The 12787-nt window shown below is 40.8% G+C and overlaps 1 pseudogene across 1 annotated transcript in view; it reads right to left on the bottom strand.

Moving 5' to 3' along the window:
- The window catches only part of LOC309794215 (E3 ubiquitin ligase RNF157-like), a 64536-nt pseudogene that overhangs the window by 51603 nt on the left and 146 nt on the right, over positions 1 to 12787 (bottom strand). Inside the window, exon 2 of the transcript in view lies at positions 2614 to 2718. The product of the transcript in view is annotated as an E3 ubiquitin ligase RNF157-like (transcript). The remainder of the gene's footprint in view (positions 1 to 2613; positions 2719 to 12787) is intronic.

The raw sequence follows: 12787 nt of genomic DNA, 5'->3' as shown, positions 1-12787 counted from the left end.
TCCCTCTTTGAAGTGACCCTGATTTGCTTTCTTAACATGAAATCATGATGCTTTTTGAAAACATTTGCTCTGTGCAACATGAAGCACAGTTAATGACTACTTCATAAAAACAACAACAAAATGGCCAGTGTTGATGCTCCTTTGGGAGACAGCCTGCAAGTGAAGGTCAAGTCTGCTCTCCTGTGCTCCTGGAAGAGCTCAGTCATTCACAGGCTCACAGAGAAGTGTAAACAAGGCGGTTAAACTTTGCGAAGGTTTGTTAGCTGGCATAAACCTCAAAATGAACCTAAATGAGTGTTCCATTGTTTTAAAATCATCTTTGGGATGTCTCTGGTGGTGCAGTGGTTAAGAATCCGCCTGCCAATGCAGGGGACACGGGTTCGAGCCCTGGTCCGGGAAGATCCCACATGCTGAAGAGCAGCTAAGCCCGTGCACCACAACTACTGAGCCTGCACTCTAGAGCCCATGAGCCACAACTACTGAAGCCCACGTGCCTAGAGCCCGTGCTCTGCAACAAGAGAAGCCACCGCAATGAGAAGCCCATGCACCACAACGAAGAGCAGCCCCTGCTCACCGTGACTAGAGAAAGCCACGCACAGCAACAAAGACCCAAAGCAGCCAAAAATAAATAAATAAAATAATCTTTATGGCCTGAAAAGGTAAAAAAAAACAACTACACTTTTTTAAAGTACATAATCTATTCTGACACCAGAGGAAAGAAAAAAGGGAGGAAGAAATGGACGCAAACAGCAAGTCCATGTGAGAAGAAAGGGCATTTTCCAGGCATAAGCTGACTCTCGGTGAATGAGGAAGAGTACTTATCTGGCTCAATCAGAAAAAAAAAATCTTTCCACTCTAATGGCTAAGGTAGTAGCAGCAAAATCAGAGAACAGACATTTGATAAGTGTGAGCTGTCATAAGTGAATCTGAAGCAGAAAGGACTTGGTATTTTCTAAAGTACTATTGGACTCAGAATTAGAAGGTGTTGAAGGGGAGGATTGTCACCCCAGATAGAAAGGAAGAAAACAATGAAAACCACCACCACCAACAACAACGTTTTTTAATTAAAGCTCCAGATGGAAGAGTCACCAGATTAACCTTCCTAAAAAACAAACAAACAAACAAACAAACAGATAATTTCTCCAGGGCACTTATCTGCCTAAAAACTTTCAGTATTCCCCAGAGCCTACAGGAGAGAGTGGAAAACGTCTCGAGGTAATGGAGTCCCCAACTACCTTTCCAATCTTCTTTCACCATCAGGAAAGGTCCACTCCCACCAGACTGGCTTCCTCATTTGTTCCAGGGGAGGAACAAACCATGCTCATTTCAGCTTTGTATCCCCAGCTCCTATCACGGTACCTGGTCCATGGTAGTTTCTCAGTAAATGGTAGCTGATTCAACAGAAACGTGAATGCTTTCAGGCCTGTGCTCTGCACCTCACTCCCGGGAAGCCCCTTTCCCACCCGCCTCGTGAACACCCAGCCATCCTCCAAGGCCTTGTTCTCCACACCAACACTGAAGCATCTGCCCTTGCCACTCCCCTCCCCCACTCCCTATTCCTACAGAATCCCATCCCTTCGGGCCTTGTGTGCTACTGAAACATTTCCTGTTCCTATGTTTTGTCTGCCCCACTAAACTAGGAGTTTCTGGAGAAAGGCAGGATATTTTGAAGCATGAGAAGCAGTGGAAAGGTTATGGATCTCTGGCTAGGCACATCTAGTTATGTGACTTTGGGAAAACTTTCTGTAAAGCACTTCGAACAGGGCCCAGAACATAGTATGCACTTCATATAAGGCTATTACTGCTGTTCACCTCTCGGAAACTCAGTTTTCTTGCAACCTCACTTCTCTCACTTACAAAATGGGATTGATAATAAATCCTCTGTCAGGTGGGTCTTTGTGAAGATTAGGAATAATGCCTGAGAAGTCTCTAGGGCCTTCCTTAGCACACAGCAGCCACTCAATTGCCATATGGAAGCTATTATTACAAAGCCTCAGGCTGGGTGCAGAGAAAATGCTCCATAAACATTTATGGAATGAGTTGAATGAATGGAGAGAGAGACAGTCTGATAGCAGATCAGATATCAAGGGGAACTTTTTGAGTCATTCATTCAACAGATCTTTATTAAGGGCTTATCATAATGTCCCAGGTTTTGTCCTGGGTGCTGGGATGCAGTAGTAGGACAGCCCTTGCCCTGTGAAATGTACCTTCTGATGGGGAAGGCAGATAATAAACAGGAGGAGACAGAGAAATAAACGCTTATATGGTATGAAGTGCTATGAAGAGGAACGAAAAGCGAGGTGAGGGCCAGATAGGGGCTGGGCAAGGGCAGTCTGCAGAGGTGGCATTTAGGCAGAGCTTCAGATCCCTAGGAGAGCTGGGTTTTGTGAGCTGTCCTCGCCCTCAGGCAGACTCTGTACTTTTCCACGGGGCAGCCTCTAGTGCCAGGAGACCCTGATCCATCAAAGAGGCTGCAGTCTGGCTCCCAGGGCCCCTCTCAACTCAGACCAAACTACAAACACTGCTGAACCAGCAATTACAAACTTATTTTGACAAGACCATTTGACTTGGGCCACTTAGCCCCGCGTGGATGTAAATGGATTACAATCATACTGCAACTCGTCTGTTTCCCAGAAAGTTCAGATCGCAGGTAGCCTTCGGGATGAATTGAATCAAACTTCTCTCCTCCCATAATGAAGTGGCTGGCAAAATAGCTTCCTAGAGGGCGAGAGACAGAAAAATCAAACAGAAACCAGTCAAACTAAGCCAAGTGAAAAAGCTGATGCGGAAAAAAAAAAGGTTAACCCTTCAACAAACAATTAGAGCAATTTCTAACCCTAGGAAAATTTTCTTCTCTTGATTGGGGATAATGGCACAAAATAAGCAAAATCATAGCAGCGAGAACCCAAGATACCAAATATAAAATAGATCACCGTATTCCTTGTGACATTCTTAATTGAATCTTTACCAGGATCTGCCTATGATACCATGAAGCAAAAGACCAGAAGGCCCAACAATGCACCTGAACATATAATGTATGAACATATCTATGTTATATATATATATAGATAGATAGATAGATATATGCTAATGAACATATATATGTGTTTTGTTCCTGATTTTTTTCCTTACACTTGAAGCTGTTATTCTTTGTTCTCCACCTATTCAGGAATCTTATATGTAGGTATCAGCATGCATACACACATATGTTTCTTTACCTAGATTTTTCATAAGCCAGCTCATACCTATACACAGAAGTCTCAGCACCTACCTACCTATGTGTATACATCCATAACCCTCTACAATGAAGGCTCTTTGTTTTTCATATTTGTTTCAAAATGATTGTTTAATAGGAAAATACAAATTTAAATAATACTGCCCCAGGCTTTACCTACCAACTACCACATAGATTATGTAGTTTAATTGGACAGGTTTAGTGCTATGAAAGATATAGACACATACACAAACCCTAGTCTCAAATTCATTAGCAGTGCTAATGGCCAAGGTTACAGGGACATCAGTCACACAGGCTCTCTTTGCCCCACCTTGACCAGCCAGGAGGCAGGGATATTTACAACTCTACACTAAACAGATGCAATCAGCAGTCAGGGTCAGAATCCCCATCTGCCTTATCCAGATAGAAGGAAGAACCGTGCCAGGATGTGATGGCACTAAGTCACCAAGGGAGGCTTGGGTAACACTGCACATTCCAGCTGGGAACACTTTCCAAATCTGATGATTAAACGAATGCTTCTCATAGAATGGATAAACAACAAGGGCCTACTGCATAGCAAAGGGGACTATATTCAATATCCTGTGATAAACCATAGTGGAAAAGAATAGAAAAAAGAATGTATGTATATGTATAACTGAGTCACTTTGCTGTACAGCAGAAATGAACACTTTGTAAATCAACTATACTTCAATTAAAAAATGCTTTTTTTAAAAAAATAGATCTTTATTGGAGTATAATTGCTTCACAATACTGTTAGTTTCTGTTGCACAACAATGCGAATCAGACATACGCATACATTTCCCCATATCCCCTCCCTCTTGAGCCTCCCTCCCACCCTCCCTATCCCACCCCTCTAGGTCATCACAAGGCACCGAGCTGATCTCCCTGTGCTATGCTGCTGCTTCCCACCAGCCAACTATTTTACATTCAGTAGTGTATATATGTCAATGCTACTCTCACCCCAAGTCCGCAAGTCCATTCTCTATGCCTACCTCTTTATTCCTGCCCTGCAACTAGGTTCATCAGTACCATTTTTTTTAGATTCCATATATATGCGTTAGCATACAGTATTTTTTTCTCTTTCTGACTTACTTCACTCTTTATGACATACTCTAGGTCTATCCACATCACTACAAATAACTCAGTTTCATTTATTTTTATGGCTGAGTAATATTCCATTGTATATATGTGCCACATCTTCTTTATCCATTCATCTGTTGATGGACATTTAGTTTGGTTCCATGTCCTGGCTATTGTAAATAGTGCTGCAATGAACATTGCGGTACATGTCTCTTTCTGAATTACGGTCTTCTCTGGGTATATGCCCAGTAGTGGGGTTGATGGGTCATATGGTAGTTCTATTTTTAGTTTTATAAGGAACCTCCATACTGTTCTCCATAGTGGCTGTACCAATGTACATTCCTACCAACAGTGCAGGAGGGTTCCCTTTTCACCACACCCCTTCCAGCAAAAAAAAAAAATGCTTCTTAAGCCACATTTCTATAATCTAATTCTCCCACAAAGGCAAGCTGTTCAAAGTGAACAACTCCTACCATAACATACTTTATCGATGCTCTCATATACCCAAGTTCTTAGATTAATACAAAGAACTTATGAATTGGCAAAAGTCTTCTTTATGTGTTATACGGCTCAGGTAAATGTTTCAATGTTTAAGGTATACAGCAAACTCTTAAAAAAATGAGATTCAGCAATTTCAGCCTGTGAAGAAGCCACAGCAAGGAAGACAGAGAAGAAAGTTCTAACAGAAAAATGGAACCAAATGTTCATTTTTTGGATTTTCTACACATGGAGCTGCTTTAGTCTAGAAACATTTATTAAACAAAACAACGTGGATAAAATCACTCGCCACAAAGTGAGGCAATTCTTTAATTAAATAACAAGCAGGAAAACATTATTTGAGAGTAACAGCAGCCAAAACCAAAGCAATCACCGAGGAACCCTTGAAAGTTACCCATCAAAACGAAAACACACGGCAGCCATCTGCAGTGATACAACAGTGCGATTCATCATTTAGGAAAGCTTAATTATCAATTATTTATGTCTAGCACTTACTAGCCCTATTTTCCACGTGCATAATTTATAGAGAGGGGAGGTGCCTAGTTGCCATAAGCAGATGCAGCCATCTCAAAGAATTTGTCATTTACTGTTGAACCTTAGTAAAATATATTTTTTATACACTAGACATTATACATTTATTATACATTAGGTGAAATTAGAAAAGGGAAAGATGTTCACATTGATGGATGGATGGCTTGCCCAAATCATGAATAAAGAACCAGGAGAAGCAGGTTTGGTGTCTGGAGTGGTACAGGTTGAGCTCAATGTGGGACACGCTGAGTTTCCAGTACCTGGGAGCAGTCAGGTGGGGGATGTGGGGACAATGAAATCCATGGAGATTTGATCCTAGCAAGAGAAGAGCACTAATGGCTTCAGGGTTAAAGTGTTAAAGATGACAGTGTTCTATTGGAAATGCCATTCTGGGGGGAGCTGTGACATTAAAAGTAATCATCCAGAAAGCAGTGCAGAGCTAACTGTAGCATTAGAAATCAAGAGCACACATATACAAAGACCTAAACTTAAGGTCAATAATCCGCAAATGAAAAGGGGAGTTTTCATTTCAGGAGAGGCGTCAATGCCACGTTCCTGGGAAAAGCTGATCTTCCTTGGTGCACTTAAAATAGAAATGCCTCATCAGGTAAAAGGAAAATTAAACTTAAGACAACTGAAATTTTGTTTTTTCCTCTCTTTGAAATGCACCTCACTAATAACCCCAGTTAGACTAGAGGGAGAGCAAACTTGCTATCTGCAGCCTAGCTAAAGCATCCTGCCTGTGTGCCCAGGCTGCCCAGAGGTGTGGATCAGGGCACAGTGACCTAGAGCAGCCACATCAGAAGATGGGAACACCAAACACACTAACAATCCTTGAAAAAAATGCCTTCTGGACAATTTGCACACATTTTTTGCTTCTTAGTGTGAACTGCACTCTAAAATCAGAAATGGCAGGGGAAAAAGAACTGCACTAAAACACTTATTTGCCTGTTTGCTAACAGGAAAAAACATATGACTAGTAGATAACCTGCAAGCTTTCCGTTATTAGTTGGCTATAATTTCTTAACCAAATTATATTTAAAACATAAGGTATGAGTGGGAGGGGAAAAGGGGAATTCGTGTTTAATGGGTACAGAGTTTGTTTTGCAAGAAGAAAAAGTTCTAGAGATTTTAACACTAATGAACTGTACATTTGAAAATGGTTAAGATGGTAAGTTTAATGTTATGTATTTTTACCACAATAAAAATAAATATCAAGAAAAAAAAAACAACCATAATGTGTGGCCAGAATGACCAGTGCTAATACAATATTTTTTCATTATTTTTAAAAAAGTATTAAAGAAAAAAAGGTATCCAGACAAACAAAAATCAAATTACTTACAAGGGAAGAAAATTACACTAGTACTGTTCTTCCAGATCAGCACTGAACATAAATGCGCTAACACGGGACTTCCCTGGAGGTCCAGTAGTTAAGACTCCATGCTTCCACTGTAGGGGGAATGGGTTCAATCCCTGGTCCCAGAACTAAGATCCCATATGCCGCGTGGCGTGGCCAAAAAAATATATATGTATACCATGAGCCATAAATGCAAGCCACATATGTAATTTTAAATTATCTAATAGCCACATTTTTTAAAAGTAAAAATAAGCAAAATTAATTTGAATATATTTTATTTATCCCAATGTTGGATATCCCAATATCCCAATATATCCAAAATATTATTTCAATAGGTAATCAATATAAAAACTTTTAAGGAGCTATTCACATTCTTTTTTCAACTATCCATGAAGAAAAATACAACTATTTGTTACTCAGCAAGAGAACAAAGAGAAAAATCTTAGAATTCACTAACTTAAATAATTTACCCAGTGAATTAAGATATTAGGGCATATTCCTAACATCACAATGAAATTCAGTGTTGCTCAGTGAATTCCAGAATTTATGTCTGTCCCAGTGAGATATTCTGACATTTGCCACCAAACCACTATGTATTATCACATCACGCAATAAAGGGCAGTTAAACATCCTTCCCGTCTTTCTACAAATCTGTATTTAAAGGGTACCCTAAACGTTAACAAACAGAAACTCTAATTTTATTCTAATTTAAAATAACTTTTCTTTCCAAATCTATGATATTACTGAAATATGTTGGTCTACAGAAAAAGGGTTAGGGGAAAAAACTCAACTGTTTAGGCCTCTAGGAAATAGCAATTTATTTATTGTCATGGCATGATTCCAAATAAAAGATTTTAAGGTTTTTGAAACTTTATATTTATAAAACTAACAAAATTCAAAGACGCTGAGTAAGCAATAAAATTGTGATAATTTGAATAGAGTAAAAGATGAAGCAAAGTATATTTTGGATTTGAGTCACTATCTCATGCTAAATGGGAGGTTTTTTTTGTTTTGTTCTGTTTTGCGGTACGTGGGCCTCTCACCGTTGTGGCCTCTCGCGTTGCAGAACACAGGCTCTGGACACACAGGCTCAGTGGCCATGGCTCACGGGCCCAGCCACTCCACGGCATGTGGGATCTTCCTGGACCGGGGCATGAACCCATGTCCCCTGCATCGGAAGGCGGACTCTCAACCACTGTGCCACCAGGGAAGCCCTAATTGGGAGTTTTTATTGCAAGATCTCTAATCAATCTTCCCTCCTTTTGGTATTTTTTTTAAAATTGAGGTCATGGTAAAATAAATTAGATATCCTGCCTATAAGTGAAAAATACTAATCTTCACCTATTTACATTTGGACCAATGGAGTTATATCCTTGATTATTGTAGAAAATGGAATTGTACTTAAAAATAACTTCATACAAAATTAAAATATGGGAAAAAAATTTAAAAATAAAAAGGAAAGGAAATGAAAAGAAAAAATTAAAATATGGAAAAACTGGCTATGGAAATCCTATTACGTTTTCATATATTTGAAAAATCTTCATCTACATGGCATTTCAATAACATACTTTAAGCTTAAGGTCACAAAAATAAAAGGAAAGTAACAAAATTGTATTTAAGCACCTCTAACTGCTCAAGTCAATTCTAATGCTACAGTGCTGCTTTTGTTATTCATGTTTTTATCTATTTAAAAAAAATTATACGGACTTCCCTGGTGGTGCAATGGTTAAGAATCCACCTGCCAATGCAGGGGAAACGTGTTCGAGCTCTTGTCCAGGAAGATCCCGCATGCCGCGGAGCAACTAAGCCTGTGCGCCACAACTACTGAGCCCACGTGCCACAACGACTGAAGCCTACATGCCTAGAGCCCGTGCTCCGCAACAAGAGAAGCCACCACAATGAGAAGTTCACGCACCACAGTGAAGAGTGGCTCCCGCTTGCTGCAACTAGAGAAAGCCCGCGCCCAGCAGCGAAGACCCAACACAGCGAAAAATAAATTAAATAAATAAACAAAATTTAAAAATTATATAAGTAATACATGTCTTTGACAAAAAAATACAAAGAAGAGGGCTTCCCTGGTGGCGCAGTGGTTGAGAGTCCGCCTGCCGATGCAGGGGACACGGGTTCGTGCCCCGGTCCGGGAAGATCCCACATGCCGTGGAGCGGCTGGGCCCGTGAGCCATGGCCGCTGAGCCTGCGCGTCCGGAGCCTGTGCTCTGCAACGGGAGAGGCCACAACAGTGAGAGGCCCACGTACCGCAAAAAAAAAAAAAAAAAAAAATACAAAGAAGTACATAATTTAAAAAGTGATAATCTGGGCTTCCCTGGTGGCACAGTGGTTGAGAATCTGCCTGCCAATGCAGGGGACATGGGTTCGTGCCCCGGTCCAGGAAAATCCCACGTGCCACGGAGCAGCTGGGTCCGTGAGCCATGGCCGCTGAGCCTGCGCATCTGGAGCCTGTGCTCTGCAACGGGAGAGGCCACAACAGTGAGAGGCCCGCGTACCACGAGAAAAAAAAAAAGTGATAATCCAACACTATGAAAGGTAACTCCAATATTAACAATCAGTTTGCAGCCTTCCAGATTTTCCTATACATATATAAACACATTCAGGTTTTCTGTTTTGCTTTATTTTGATATTTTACCTAATTGGGATATTACTCTTATTGATCTGCACGTTGCTTTTTTTCCTAATGTACTGTAGACATCTTTCCATGTCTGTACTTATGGATTGACCTCATTGCCTCATTGTTTTTTTTTTTTTTGGCCCGCTGCGAGCAGCTTGCGGGATCTTATTTCACCAACCAGGGGCTGAACCCAGGCCTCAGCAGTGAAAGCACCAGAGTTCTAACCACTGGACCGCCAGGGAATTCCCGACCTCATTGTTCTTAATGACTACATAATAACCACCTCTTGGGCTTCCCTGATGGTGCAGTGGTTGAACGTCCGCCTGCCGATGCAGGGGACATGGCTTCGTGCCCCAGTCCGGGAAGATCCCACATGCCGCGGAGGCGTCAGTCATGGCCGCTGAGCCTGCGCGTCCGGAGCCTGTGCTCCACAACGGGAGAGGCCCCAACAGAGAGAGGCCCGCATACTGCAAAAAAAAAAAAAATTTTTGAAATATGTAGATATTTTCTTACTTGTTTTCTCTTAATTGCATCACTGTCTGAGAATGTACTCTGTATGATTTAGATCATTTGAATTTGCTGAGACTTGTTATATGGCCCAGCATTTTCATAAACATTCCATGTAGACTGGAGAAGAATTTGTGATCTGCAGTTGTGGGTGCAGTATTCTCTATATATCTATTAGGTAAGGTCTGCTTATCCAGTTGATCAGATCTATTTCTTACTAGCTCTCCATCTGCTTATTTTAACAGTTACTGATATATGCATCTTCCACTGTATTTGTAGATTTGTCTCTACCTTCTTGCAATTCTGTCCATGGTTTTGCTTTCTATATTTTGAGGCTATGTGTATTAGGCACACACAAATTCAGAACTGTTATGTCTTCTTGGTGAATGAAGCATACCATCATTATGAAGCATCCCTCTTTACTTCCAGTCATGCTTTTTTGCCATAATGCCTACTTTCTTTTGGTAGTTTTTGCATGGTTTGTCTTTTTAAATTTTTGTTCTTCTTTCAAAAATTGTGGTGCAATGCACAATTTACTGTCTTAACCATTAAAAGTTTTAAAAATTGTGGTAAAATCTCTGTTAACATGAAGTTTACCATTTTAGTCATTTTAAAGTGTACAGTAAAGTACATTTACATTGTTCTGCAATTAATCTCCAGAAGTCTTTTCATCTTACCACACTGAAGACGCTATATGTGTATCCAGGTAACAATTCCCCATCCTTCCGCCCCACCCCCTGCTTGGTAATCACCCTTCCTACTCTCGAAGAATTTGTCTACTCTAGATGCCCTCGTACAAATACAATCAGACAGTTGTTTGTTTCTTGCTGCTGGTTTATTCCACATAGCACAATGTTGTCAAGGTTCATCCATGTTGTAGCATGTGTAACATTTCCTCCCTTTTTAAGGCTGAGTAATATTCCATGGTGTGTATATGCCACATTAAAAAAAATCTGTTCATCTCTTGATGGACGCTTGGGTTGCTCCCACCTTTGTGTGATTGTGAATAATGCTGCTATGAACATGAGTGTTTAATATCTGTTTGAGTCCTTGCTTTCAATTCTTTTGGTTATATAGCCAGAAGTGGAAGTGCTGGGTCATATGGTCATTGTTTAATTTTTTGAGAAACTGCCATAATGTTTTCCATGGTGGTCGCACCATTTTACATTCCTACCAGCAATGCACAAGTATTTTAATTTCACTACATCTTTGCCAACACTTGTTATTTTCTATTTTTTGCTTTTGTTTTGATAACAGTTGTCTTAAGTGTGCGAGGTGATACTTACTCTGGACCTAAGTTGCTGTCAAAAGCAAAGGACCTTAGGGCACAAGGACCCCAAACCTTAGAGTCACCTCCCTGTTCTGTCTACCCCTGATAGTTTTCACTCTTATTAACCCACCAGATGTTTCCAAGCAGATGTTTTGAGGAATACATTGTCTATTTTGTTTTAGTAGTCCTTAGTGGGAGGGTTAGTCTGAATTATCTGGACCACCATCACTTCTTTTCTGTATTTCAAGAAGAAATGAAGTGGGCCTTAAAGGTAGAAGGAGAGTAGGAGTCCATGGATTTAATATTTCTTTATTTTTTAAACCACGTTATTTCCCAAGTCTCTATTTTAAGTAACCTGGAGTAGATATCCTGGCTGAGTACTCGCAGTAGCTCACATTAACAGGCAGTGATTTTTTTTTTAGATTAAGTGGGAATAAAAAGAGAAGAAAATCCATGGAAGAAAAAGGAGTGGAAGAAGAAGGGGAGAGAGAAGGAGGACCTAGAGGGATAGAGATGGAGAAGGCAGAAAAGTGGGAAGAAGAAAAGAGAAAGATGAAGCAGGGAGAAGAGAATTAAAGGAAGCTCCATTTAGTTTTACCAAGACCTGTAGCCAGTGCTTCTGTAGAAATCCAGAGTTACTACTTGTTTAACAAGCAAACAAACAAAAAATTCCTTTCACATTGTCCTTTCCTTGCCAACCATTCACTTATTTTCATGACTGGTCGTGAAAAAAGGAAACTAATTCATTCACTCAACAAATATTTATTAGGTACCCACTATATGCCAAGCTCTGTTCTGGGCACTGAGGAGAAACAAATGAACAAAACCTACACAAGCCCTTGCCCTCACTGAGCTTCTGTTCTAGTGGGCCACTGTACCCAAGGTACAGTGATTGAGGTGCTAAATGCTGTAACAAACAGATCACAACTTCTCAGCAGGTTAACGTAATAAAGGTCTGTTGTCTGCTCAGCTGAGAGTCCTTGCATGTATTTTTGGTCATGCAGATCCGCCCTGCTCATTCAGAGTCACACTTCTGCTTCACGTCTATTGGCAAGAACTAGTCACATGGCCCCAAAGGCAAGGGCATGGCTGGGAAATGTAGTTCCGAGTAACAAACACAAGTCTTTGGTGACCAGCAAACTGATTCTTCACATGGAAAGATACAGACAAGAAGCTGAATAACAAATTATTTATTACTTTAGGAGGTGATAAATGCTATGGGAAAAATGCAGGAAAGAAATAGAGTGTCTGGGAGGGGGGAGTATTGAAAATTTAAATAGACTGGCGAGAGATGGACTCACGGGGCTGAGCAAAGCTTGAAGGAAGCAGAGGCGTGAGCCATGTGAATATAGGGGAGACGGTGTGACTGGAAGAGGGAACACTCAAAAAGGAGCCCATTATGGCTGAAACAGAGCCAGCGGAGAGAGGCAGAAGATGAGGTCAAACAAATCAGAGGCAAATCGTGTGGGACTCTAGATTTATCCTCTGAATGAGATGAGAAGAAATCAGATGGGTGTGAGCAGAGGAGAGCTAGGATTCGATCTGCACTTTATCGAGACCAGTGTGGTGGCTACATTGGTAATACACTGAATGGGGGCAAAGGGAAGGAGATAAAAGTGCATGGGACCAGAGTGGCAACAATGGAGGTGATAAGAGATGTCGGTTGCTAGATACAATTTGAAG

The sequence above is a fragment of the Mesoplodon mirus genome (assembly GCF_964341445.2).
Source record: "Mesoplodon mirus genome assembly, chromosome: 18".
NCBI lineage: Eukaryota > Metazoa > Chordata > Mammalia > Artiodactyla > Ziphiidae > Mesoplodon > Mesoplodon mirus.
The sequence above is the reverse complement of the archived record's forward strand: the minus strand, read 5'-3'. Positions and strand labels throughout refer to the sequence as shown.